Below are 9,621 nucleotides of genomic sequence, written 5' to 3'. Positions count from 1 at the left end.
GAAAAGAAAAGAAAAGAAAGAAAAGAGTTTTAACTTCCAGGTGGATAAATCACATAAAAGTTCCGGAAGCTTCCAGGGGCTTTTGCAGGTGGAGCTGGGATTTGATCCTATAATAAGCCTTGAGTGTCCTAAATATTTCTTCAATGGATGAGGGTTTTTTAAGCTTAAAAATAATGCAAGCAAAATGTATGTGCATCTGGTGTTGCCATGGTAGCCATCCTGATGCCTGACCTGGCTGGGTAAGGTGAGGGTCATCACATATCCGCAGGTGGAGGAAGAGAACGCGGACAGCCCATCAGACCGCTGTCCCGCCAGCCCCACCCACCAAAAGCAGGGATGGTCTCACTTTCAGCCGCTTCTCCCGACTAAGCAGGAGGCTCAGAGCCAGCTAGAGTAGCTTCAGTGGCCACAAACCCTACACCTCAGAGCGGGAGGCCCGGAGCAGCCCTACCCAGCTCTCCAGAGCTCCCTGCAAAAGCCCATCACAGGCTGTGTTTGTTTTTAATAAGACTTCTCTTCCCCACACTCCCTTTTATGTAATTTCTTGAGAAATGGTGAGTCTCTGGTTAACACTGACCTTTCTAAGGGCTTTTTGAATCTAAGACACAGATGTACTAAGGATGATCCCGACTCCTGCTTCCAACACTAAGCTGGTTTTTTGCATTTGGAGGGGGGCCTCCATCAGCCCACCAAGGAAATAGTTCCTCCGGCACTGGTCCCTGAAGACCCTATTGTTGAGAAAATTCGGTAGTCCTGCAGAGGGGCCGTTCTGAATGACCTTTACTCTTTCCTTCAGTGGACAAATGTTATTGATCTCCTGCTGTGGACTGACTTCTGGGTGGTGGGGATGTAAGACAGATAAAACAGCTCCTGCCCCCAGGGGGCTCACAGTCTAGGTCAGGCTCCTCATTTGCTAAGCAAGGAGTTCTGAGACTCCCTCCCCTGGCCTGGTTGTGCAGCGACCTAAACTCCAGCACAGCCCTGTGTCCCTTAAATTAGTGTATGAGGGAATTCATAAAACCATCAGGCCCCAATGCTCTAAAAGCAGGACAGCGTTGGTCAGGATGGCCAGAACCGAAGTCCAAAATATAACCTCTCTGGGGCACCTTCGTTGTAACAGGGGCCCTCGAGGCTGAGCTCTGTCAGGGATTGCACTTTATTTCACAGGGCAGGGTTCTAATAGGTTTCTTTAAGATAATTTTCATGTAAAAAAATATATATATACCAGCAATGAAAATGAATGACATTCAGCCTGGGAACAATGTGGCTGAATCTCACCATGCTGGTTCAAAGAAACAAGACACAAAAGAACACATACATACAAGGGGATTCCATTTATACAAAATTCAAAAGCAGACAACAGTAAGCTATTTGGGTGGGGAAATTATGAAGGCAGGGAAATGATCAGGTTGGGGTGGCTTTTCAGAGAGGGGAGTTGAGATAAGCCGGGGCATACAGTGGGCTTTGGGGGAGCTGGTAATACTCTGTTTCTTAATCTGGGTAGTGGATGCCAGGTGTTTGCTTTATAAACTGTTTGTTAAATTGTGTCTGTGTTTTGTGTACTTTTCTGTATATGTGTCATAGCTCACAAGAAACAACAGGTTCAGGAAAAAGGAAGAAAAGGAATATCCAGCCTATTTTTGAAACGCACTATAATTTTTTCAAACTGAATTCTTCAGTTTGAGTGTCTACACCCTGCCTGAATTCTCTGTAACTCCTGTATCAACCCTTTGTTTAATTCTCTCACGTGACTGCAACAGGTTCTAACCCTGACTCAGCCTTATAGATACAAGGATGGGGAAGAGCTTGGCCCAGAGGACTTGAATTCTCACACTGCAGCATTACTCATTCACTGTGTGACCTTGGGCAAGTCCCTGCCTTCTCTGGGCCTGTTTCCTCTAGTGCACAGTGAGGGGGTGAGGGGAGGTGATTCCCCAGGCCTGTAGTTATGTGAGAGGCATCGTGTGTGTTGGGTGAGGTTTTCTCTGTTCTAGAAACCCCCTTCCATCTCCCGCAGGACCCATGCCCCTGGAGCACAGCAAATCCTGCAGTGGTGTCTCCCTGCGGAGGAAGTGAGACCACACCCCAAAAGCAAAGCCATCAAACACCCAAAGTAGCTGTCTTGAAACTGCCACTAATGCTGTCCTTTGGAGGGCAGGCATCCTGGTCTCTCACCACCTCCCAGAATCCACACCCAGTGAATCTCAGCACCATCAGTTCTCAGATGCCTCCCCTTGGCAGAGCCAAGAGCTGTCTTTGGGCCTGATGTCCCCTGGGGACGTGAATGCCACTAAAATCCCATTGATTAATCGGGTCCCACCCTTGGATCAATGGCTGGCATTAGGCGAGCTTAGCACAGTTTTATTAGTCTGGCTGCCCTCTTGCAGATGTTATAGATGAAGAAATAAAACGAGGAGGAGAGGGAAAAAGGACAAAATCATTAGTCTGAAAGGAGCAAAAGAGCATCTTCTCTATTTTGTATTCAGATTTAGAGCTGCACTGGGAGCACACACAACAATCCATTTTTATGCTGTTTCCAGAAGTTCAGTTCAGCCTCCTGATTTCCCATTTTGCCTGATAGCTAAGCTCCCAGGAGCATCTGGTTCACAGCGATGGTTAGCCTGGCCTCTGAAGCTATTTCCCAGGACCCCCCAAAATACATAAATTCTCATTCATTCATTCATTTCTCACAAGGGCAGAAGCCTTTTGCCTGATATAGGGAAACAGGTTAACTCCATCTTGAAAGGGTCATATTTGTTCTGAAGGTACTGGTCCTTCCATGGGACTTGCAGAGAAGCCGGCTACACACAGTCTGCACTTCGCCACAGCTTTGGTTCCAACAGAGGAAACCCCCTCGGCCTCTGCTCACTGACGCTCTCCAGAGAGACGCTTTGAATTAAGACCAGAAATGCTTTTAAAAGACTTCGGTCCCTGGCCTTCTAATGATGACCTCTTCCTTAATTTTGTGATGGCTTCATCTGCCTCCTTCCATCATCTAGGTAGCTATAAAAAGCTAAACACCTCCTACTAACCCCATTAGGATGAAAGCGGAGGATTTTATTATTCATTTTTAATAGGAAGAGGCGCAAACTCCCCCAGGAAGTGTAAAAGGTAGAGTTTTGATGTATCTGATACGGAGAGGTTGCAACAAAGCAGGACCCCCGGGAATGGGAGAGCCTTGTCGGAGAACGAATGAGAAAGACTGGGGGTGACCGGCTTCTGCATGATCTCAGGCAGCCCCGACTGACTCTTCCAAGGTTCTGAGCTCCACAGCACAGACTGCTCTCAGAACCTGCCTGGGAATCCAAGAATAACCCGAATCCCCCAGAACATCTTCCCCTGATAATTGTCTGTTAAACATTTGCAACTCACACACAAAGGTAACTAATCCGAATGGTTCCCTCCAGGACCACGCCGTTCATAACAGTAATAAAGCCCCTGCCACAGACAGCGTCATTATCCAAACGCCATTAACGTCAATATTCGTATCAAATGCCATCTGGCAAAGGAGCCTGCAAACCTAAACCCCTCCCATTCTGGGACTTCGCAGCCTGGTGGGGAGAGGACGGTCCACAGCCCACAGCCTGATGCTCAGGACAGACCTGTCTGGGACTCCAGGGACCCCAGGGACCAGCCAGCAGGCTGATCCCAGGAGGGGACTTAGCATACAAGGAAGAGCAGGACCGGGAGGGGGGAAATATTGAAGTCTAATTTTTTCTCTGCCATTAACTCTTCTTCAAGTCTTAATTATGAAGATGCAACCAACTGCTCCTTCACATTGTCATAATAGGAAACTGATTGAGTATTTATATAAACCTCCAAGGAATCATTGTTTTGAAGAGAAACAGAACTTAGCCGCCCGCCAGTCCTCAGGGTTGCTTTGCCGACAGCGTCACATCCAGAACCCTATACTTAAGTTGAAAGAGCTTTCTGCTGAGAGTAATTTGGTGACCTCAAGAACACAAATTCTTCCTGGAGAGAGAGGCAGGGTCCCTGGGGCACAGCTCAGCTCCTCCTCTGGGCTGGATCCTGTCTCCCCAGCCACTGCATCAGTGTCACTGGGTGGCCTCCTGAGAACCAGGGGTCACGCAGCCATGAGACCATCATCCTTGAGCAGGAGCTGCTGAAAGAAAGGAAGAAGGCAGCAGCCTTGGAGCTGTGGGCTTGTCAAAGCGGTGCTGAGCACAGGCAGAAAGAAAGATCCTAACAAGGAGATACTAACAAACCACGCCGAGCCTCACCTTCCCCTCTGTCAGCTGTAGCTGTTATGATCGGAAATGTCTATAAATGAATCAATGAATACCTGCTGCTCGGGGTTATGGTGAGATTTCGAGTAAGCAGTGACGGTGGTGATGATGATGATGGCTACCATGTATTGAGGTTAATATGTGCCAGGTCCAAGGCGGAGTGCTACACATTTGATCTCATTTAATCCTCACCACAACCATGGGAGGTTAAGAGGTATTGAGCTCCATTTTATACAAGACGAAACAGAGGTTCAGAGAAGTTACGAAGCTACGCAAGCTTACCCAAGCCAAGTAAACTAGAAATGGGGAGAGCTGGAGTTTGAGACCAAATCGACCCAACCCTCATGCCCAAGCGTTTGACCGCTCACTAGTCTGCCCCACTCCCAAAAGCATTTGGTAAGCATTGAGATACTGAACACAGGACCTTGAGTTAGAAGGCAAGAGTTCCAGTCCTGGTTCCGCCGATCCCTAGCTGTGTGACCTTGGGCAGGTCACTTTGCTCTCTGGGTCCCAGTTTATCTGCCCACCTCACTGAGTGGCGGTGATGATCTTAGGAGATGAGGGCTGAGACTAACTGCTCTTCCTGATGGGTAAAGCACTGCACAGAGGAAAAGAGCAGCCACAACAAGCCTCGCTCCCAGGGGCAGCGTTGACCAGCAGTAAACAGCTGGGAAGCAGTGGCAGCAGCTGCAAAGAGGAGTGGCTTTTGAGAAGCACCAGGGAAGGAGGCTCTGTTTGAGCTCAGAATTTGAGGCAGCCCAAAAGCAGAATGACTGTTTCCAGCCACCGTGGGCTCTCTAGGGAGCACCCCAGGGCCAGAGAGATTCAAACTGGGCTACAGGCTAAGGCTAGCCCCACACAAGCCTATCTGGGGACAACACACTCCCAGAACCAGGGACTGGACACTGGTAACGGGAACACAATTACATTAGCAGCAGCTGCAGCATCTTTCCTACTGAGACGCGCCTGGCTGGTGGCAGCACTTAGAACTGCTCTGACTTGTACTGTCTCAGCGTGAAAAAGATGTTATAAGGCAGGAAGCTCTTCTCTGACCCCACTTTAAATCCCTTTAGGAGAGATGCAGGGCTTCATAAACTCAAAATACAAAACGAAAAGAAGTGAGCTTCCCGACACCAGAAGCGTACACACACAGCCCACGGGGTATGTCCCAGGGAGGAATTCCTTCACTGAGAGGGAGGTCTTCAGTCCTAGAACTTTAGTTCTATAACCAGCCTTTGTAATCACCCAGCACAAAGCCTTCATATGGGAGACAGGGACAGACTTGGAGATGGGACACAGCTATTTCCTGGAAGAATCGATGTATTTGACACCAATACAGTACTGTTCACACTCTCTGCAGCTCCTGTGATAAAGGCGAATGATCCCTTATCCCCTATCGCTCCCTGCGTGCCTCTTGGGGATGGCGTGGTGGACACTTGCCAAGGGCTAGGATGGGTCAGCTTGGAGGCCAGGACAGAGTTGGGGTTCCCTGGGCAGGGTAAGCCGAAGACAGCCCTGCCAGAGGGGAGCAAAGTCAGAATGCAGCTCAGAGTCCAGAGCAAGGAGACAAGGTCCAGCGAGGCAGGTCAGGATCGAATGGGAAATCTGTGTAATTGCATCAAATACCAGCCAGCATTTAGAGCTCACTTCTACAGCCAATGAGGATGTGACTCATGGCTTGGTCAGCCTTGTTCCAAAAAGACCAGGGAGGATGGGTGCTTGGAGTAAAGAAGAACAACTCAAGCCACCAAGTACCCAGATGCCAGCACGCTGCCCTCAACCGCCCACGGGACCCTCTGAAAACCTCGGGCACTTCTTCCCTGATCCAACCTACTATCACAACCCTGGCAGAGGGAACTTCTTTCTTTTTCTACTTTCCCCTAATGCATTCAGGCAGAAGAGCCCTTAATAACTTCACAAGGAATGAAAAATCAAAGGAGGAAGACAATTTTTTACTGTATTTTTTAAACATTTGGGTAAGAAAAGTCAGATGTCAAAAAAAAAATCCCCATTTACATCTCTTAAAATACGAGCAATTAATAGAAGTTCATGCTCCCTCTCTTCATTCTGTTTGCAGGGTATTGTTAAGCGTGCTTTGTAATTTGTTGCATGTTTAAATATTCAGTCTGTATTTCATTTGGGCTCCACATTTAATTCAGCCAACATGTTCATTTTAAGATCAATACTGTCATAACTATGTTGAAAAATTAAATTATTGTAACTTTATTTACATTTCTTAAAAGTACTGTGAAAATTATTCTTAACCAGGACCTAATCAATGTTAGAGTCTAAAAATATGCCACTCTGCATGAAGCTATAAAAAGATTAATGTACATTTTTTTACAAGAAATTAGTAGCTTAATGAAGTGGATAAAAACGCTGTCACAATTTTTATTGGATCTAAATTGCATAGTAGTGGAGGTACAGTAAGTACCTTCTACATAATGACATAATGAGTCATGACTGGTGCTGGAAGGCTAATTTGCCCTTAACTGACACAAAACCAGGGAATTAACATCCCAGTTGCTCTACGCCAATAGCAGATGCATTATTTCATTGCACAGCAGGGTTTTTAACTAAACTCTTAACTGTAGAAATATTGATCTATTCTTCTGTGAAATGATGAAATTGGAATTTTTTAAAAGGACGTCTTGAATTATGGCTGCTGCAGTGACATTTGCTTTCACGGTATCATGTCAGCCAGCAGAGCAGATGCAACAAGAGAAGTTTGGGGAGGCTCCTATCCTTGTTTTAGAGGCTTTAGTCAGAGGCGAGAGGAAGGGGGAATTTTTGTCTGAGAGCAAATGCTGGCATTTGAGAAAGTGACAGGCCTTCTACAGGAGCCCCAGTTCTGGAGGGGATATTTTTCCCCATGTTTAGTGGAGGTACTGGGGACCGAACCCAGGACCTCTCCCGTGCTAAGTGTGTGCTCTACCACTGTGCTCTCCCCTCCACCAGGAGGGGATGTTCTTGGGCCTTGTCCTAGCTCGTGAACTGGTTTACTCTGAAGAGTATTTAGTGCTTGAATGTTGTCTGGGGTAAAGCACTGCCAACAATAATAAAACAATAATACTCAACTTAAATCTGAAATAATAGTTTAGCAGTAAAAGGCAGTCTGGGTAGTAGTTAAAAGAGTTATAGACCCTTATAAAAGACAAGTATAAAGGTTGAGACATTGTACTGCCCTGGTTTCAATTTTGTCATTCATTCGTTCACTCATTCATTCATCCTATATTTATTGGGCACCTACCAAGTACCAGAGATGGATAAATACAGTTACTCCCCTGTGGGGGCTAGCTTTCCTTCTGTCAAATAACACAACGCAACCTATTTCTTTGTTTAACCAAATGAATCAGAATTCATCTTGCTTTGAAATTTTTGCAATAAACCTTGTACTAACTGCGGGTTGTTTGAGCTATCACAACCCAGGAATTCAAAAGAACAGTGTACCAACTAACAGATACGTATCTGACATCTCTCATGTGTCTCTGTTGATACTTTGGGTTAGCATCAAAAAAAAAAAAAAAAAGGAGGGACAAAATCAGGATCCTTTGTGCCTGAGGAACTGGGAGTCCAAATCTATTTAACTCAATTCAACAAGCTTCTATTATGTTCATGACCTAGGCCTGAGCACGCAAAGTAACAACCATGCAAAGTGGTTGGATCCAGTGGGTCTGAACAATACTAACAGAGAGTCACATGGGGCCAGCCTTATTTAATCAGTTTGGGAGGGACCTGGTATCACTATTTTAAAAAAGTCAGCCCCAAGCGATTCTAGGGTGCAGCTGGGGTTCAGAACTGCTGCTAAAGAGGGGTTCGACATTACAACAATAGAAACTACTCAGACCATGCTTGGAGAGTTGAGGACTTGACGATCAGGCTGTTACTAGGAGATGGAAGGAAGAGGGTCACGGACAGGCCAGGTGAGGATGCACAGAAGGGCAATGGGATGCACTGGCAACTGCGGCCAAGAAATGTGGTCCCCTACTCTGAGTCTAGGACCATGCTCTACTGCATGTGCAAAACCAATAAACTTCTCCTCCTCCTCTTCTCTTCATTTTTTATGGGATATTTTAAAATGCATATATGTAGAGTGTTAATTATAAAAAAGGATACATATTCATTGTAGAAAAATTGGAAAACTGTTAAAAAGGTAAAAAAAAAAAAAAGAAAAGAGGAAGAGACTCTTCAAATCTCTGTTATTTTAAGTACAAGAATCGATCCATTAATTTTAAAGCATCCTAAAATTGACTGCTTGAGCATGTCAGAAGATCCTGTTCTTGGACTCTCACCCACCAAATCTCCCTTGAAAAATGTCCATTTGATAAAGAGACAGGGAGCCAGCTGTCATTTGGATTTGCATGTCTTCTGTTACTTGGGAGGTTGTGTGGTCTGTCCTGTTTGGGGCCTCTTCTGCTTTGTGCACGCACATCACGGACTCACATTTTTTCCTCATTTTATTTCGGGATGTGTTTCTTACTGGTGTGTAAAATTGTGTTAAGAATATTAACTTTGTCTATTACACGCTAGCAAATATTTTTCCTGGTTTCTTCTGTTTTGTTCAGAGTTCATTTTGACATAAAGAAGCTTTCCATTCTTACGGGGCAAAAGCAAACAGTACACAGAACTCTTTGCTATCAGGGTGATGGTGGCTTCACAGAATGAGTTTGGGAGTACTCTCTCCTTTTCAATTTTTTGGAAGAGTCTGAGAAGGACCGGTATGAGATCTTCTTTCAGAACTCTTCATTAAATTGCCTCTATTATCTTTCAGATCTCTCCTCCCCACCCTCTTTGTGTGTTGACAAGCCCCTGGGAGTCAGAAGATGGACCCTCACTTATGAGTTGTGTAATTTAAGGCACCTTACTCCATTTCTCTGAGCCTCTGCTTTCTCTCATTGGCATCCTAACTTTTGTCAGGATGAAATTCAGTAACCACTATAATGGCAAGAACTTTGCTGCCTTTGTCACTAATACCTCCTCAGAACCTAGAACAGGGCTTTGTACCCAGTAGGCACTCAAGAAATATCTGTTGTAGAAATGGATTCATAGACATAGAATACAAACTTGTGGTTGCCAAGGGAGGGGTGGGAAGGAATAGACTGGGAGTTCAAAATTTGTAGATACTGACAGGCATATGTTGAATAGATAAACAAGATTATACTGTATAGCACAGGGAAATATACACAAGATCTTGTGGTAGCTCACAGCGAAAAAAATGTGACAATGAATATATGTATGTTCATGTATAACTGAAAAATTTTGCTCTACACTGGAATTTGACACAACATTGTAAAATGACTATAACTCAATAAAAAATGTAAAAAAAATGAATATCTGTTATAAAGGAATGAACAAGCATCTGGCTGAGACCTCA

Source organism: Camelus dromedarius, chromosome 14 (assembly GCF_036321535.1).
Source record: "Camelus dromedarius isolate mCamDro1 chromosome 14, mCamDro1.pat, whole genome shotgun sequence".
Taxonomy (NCBI): domain Eukaryota; kingdom Metazoa; phylum Chordata; class Mammalia; order Artiodactyla; family Camelidae; genus Camelus; species Camelus dromedarius.
This window is presented reverse-complemented; position numbering follows the sequence as displayed.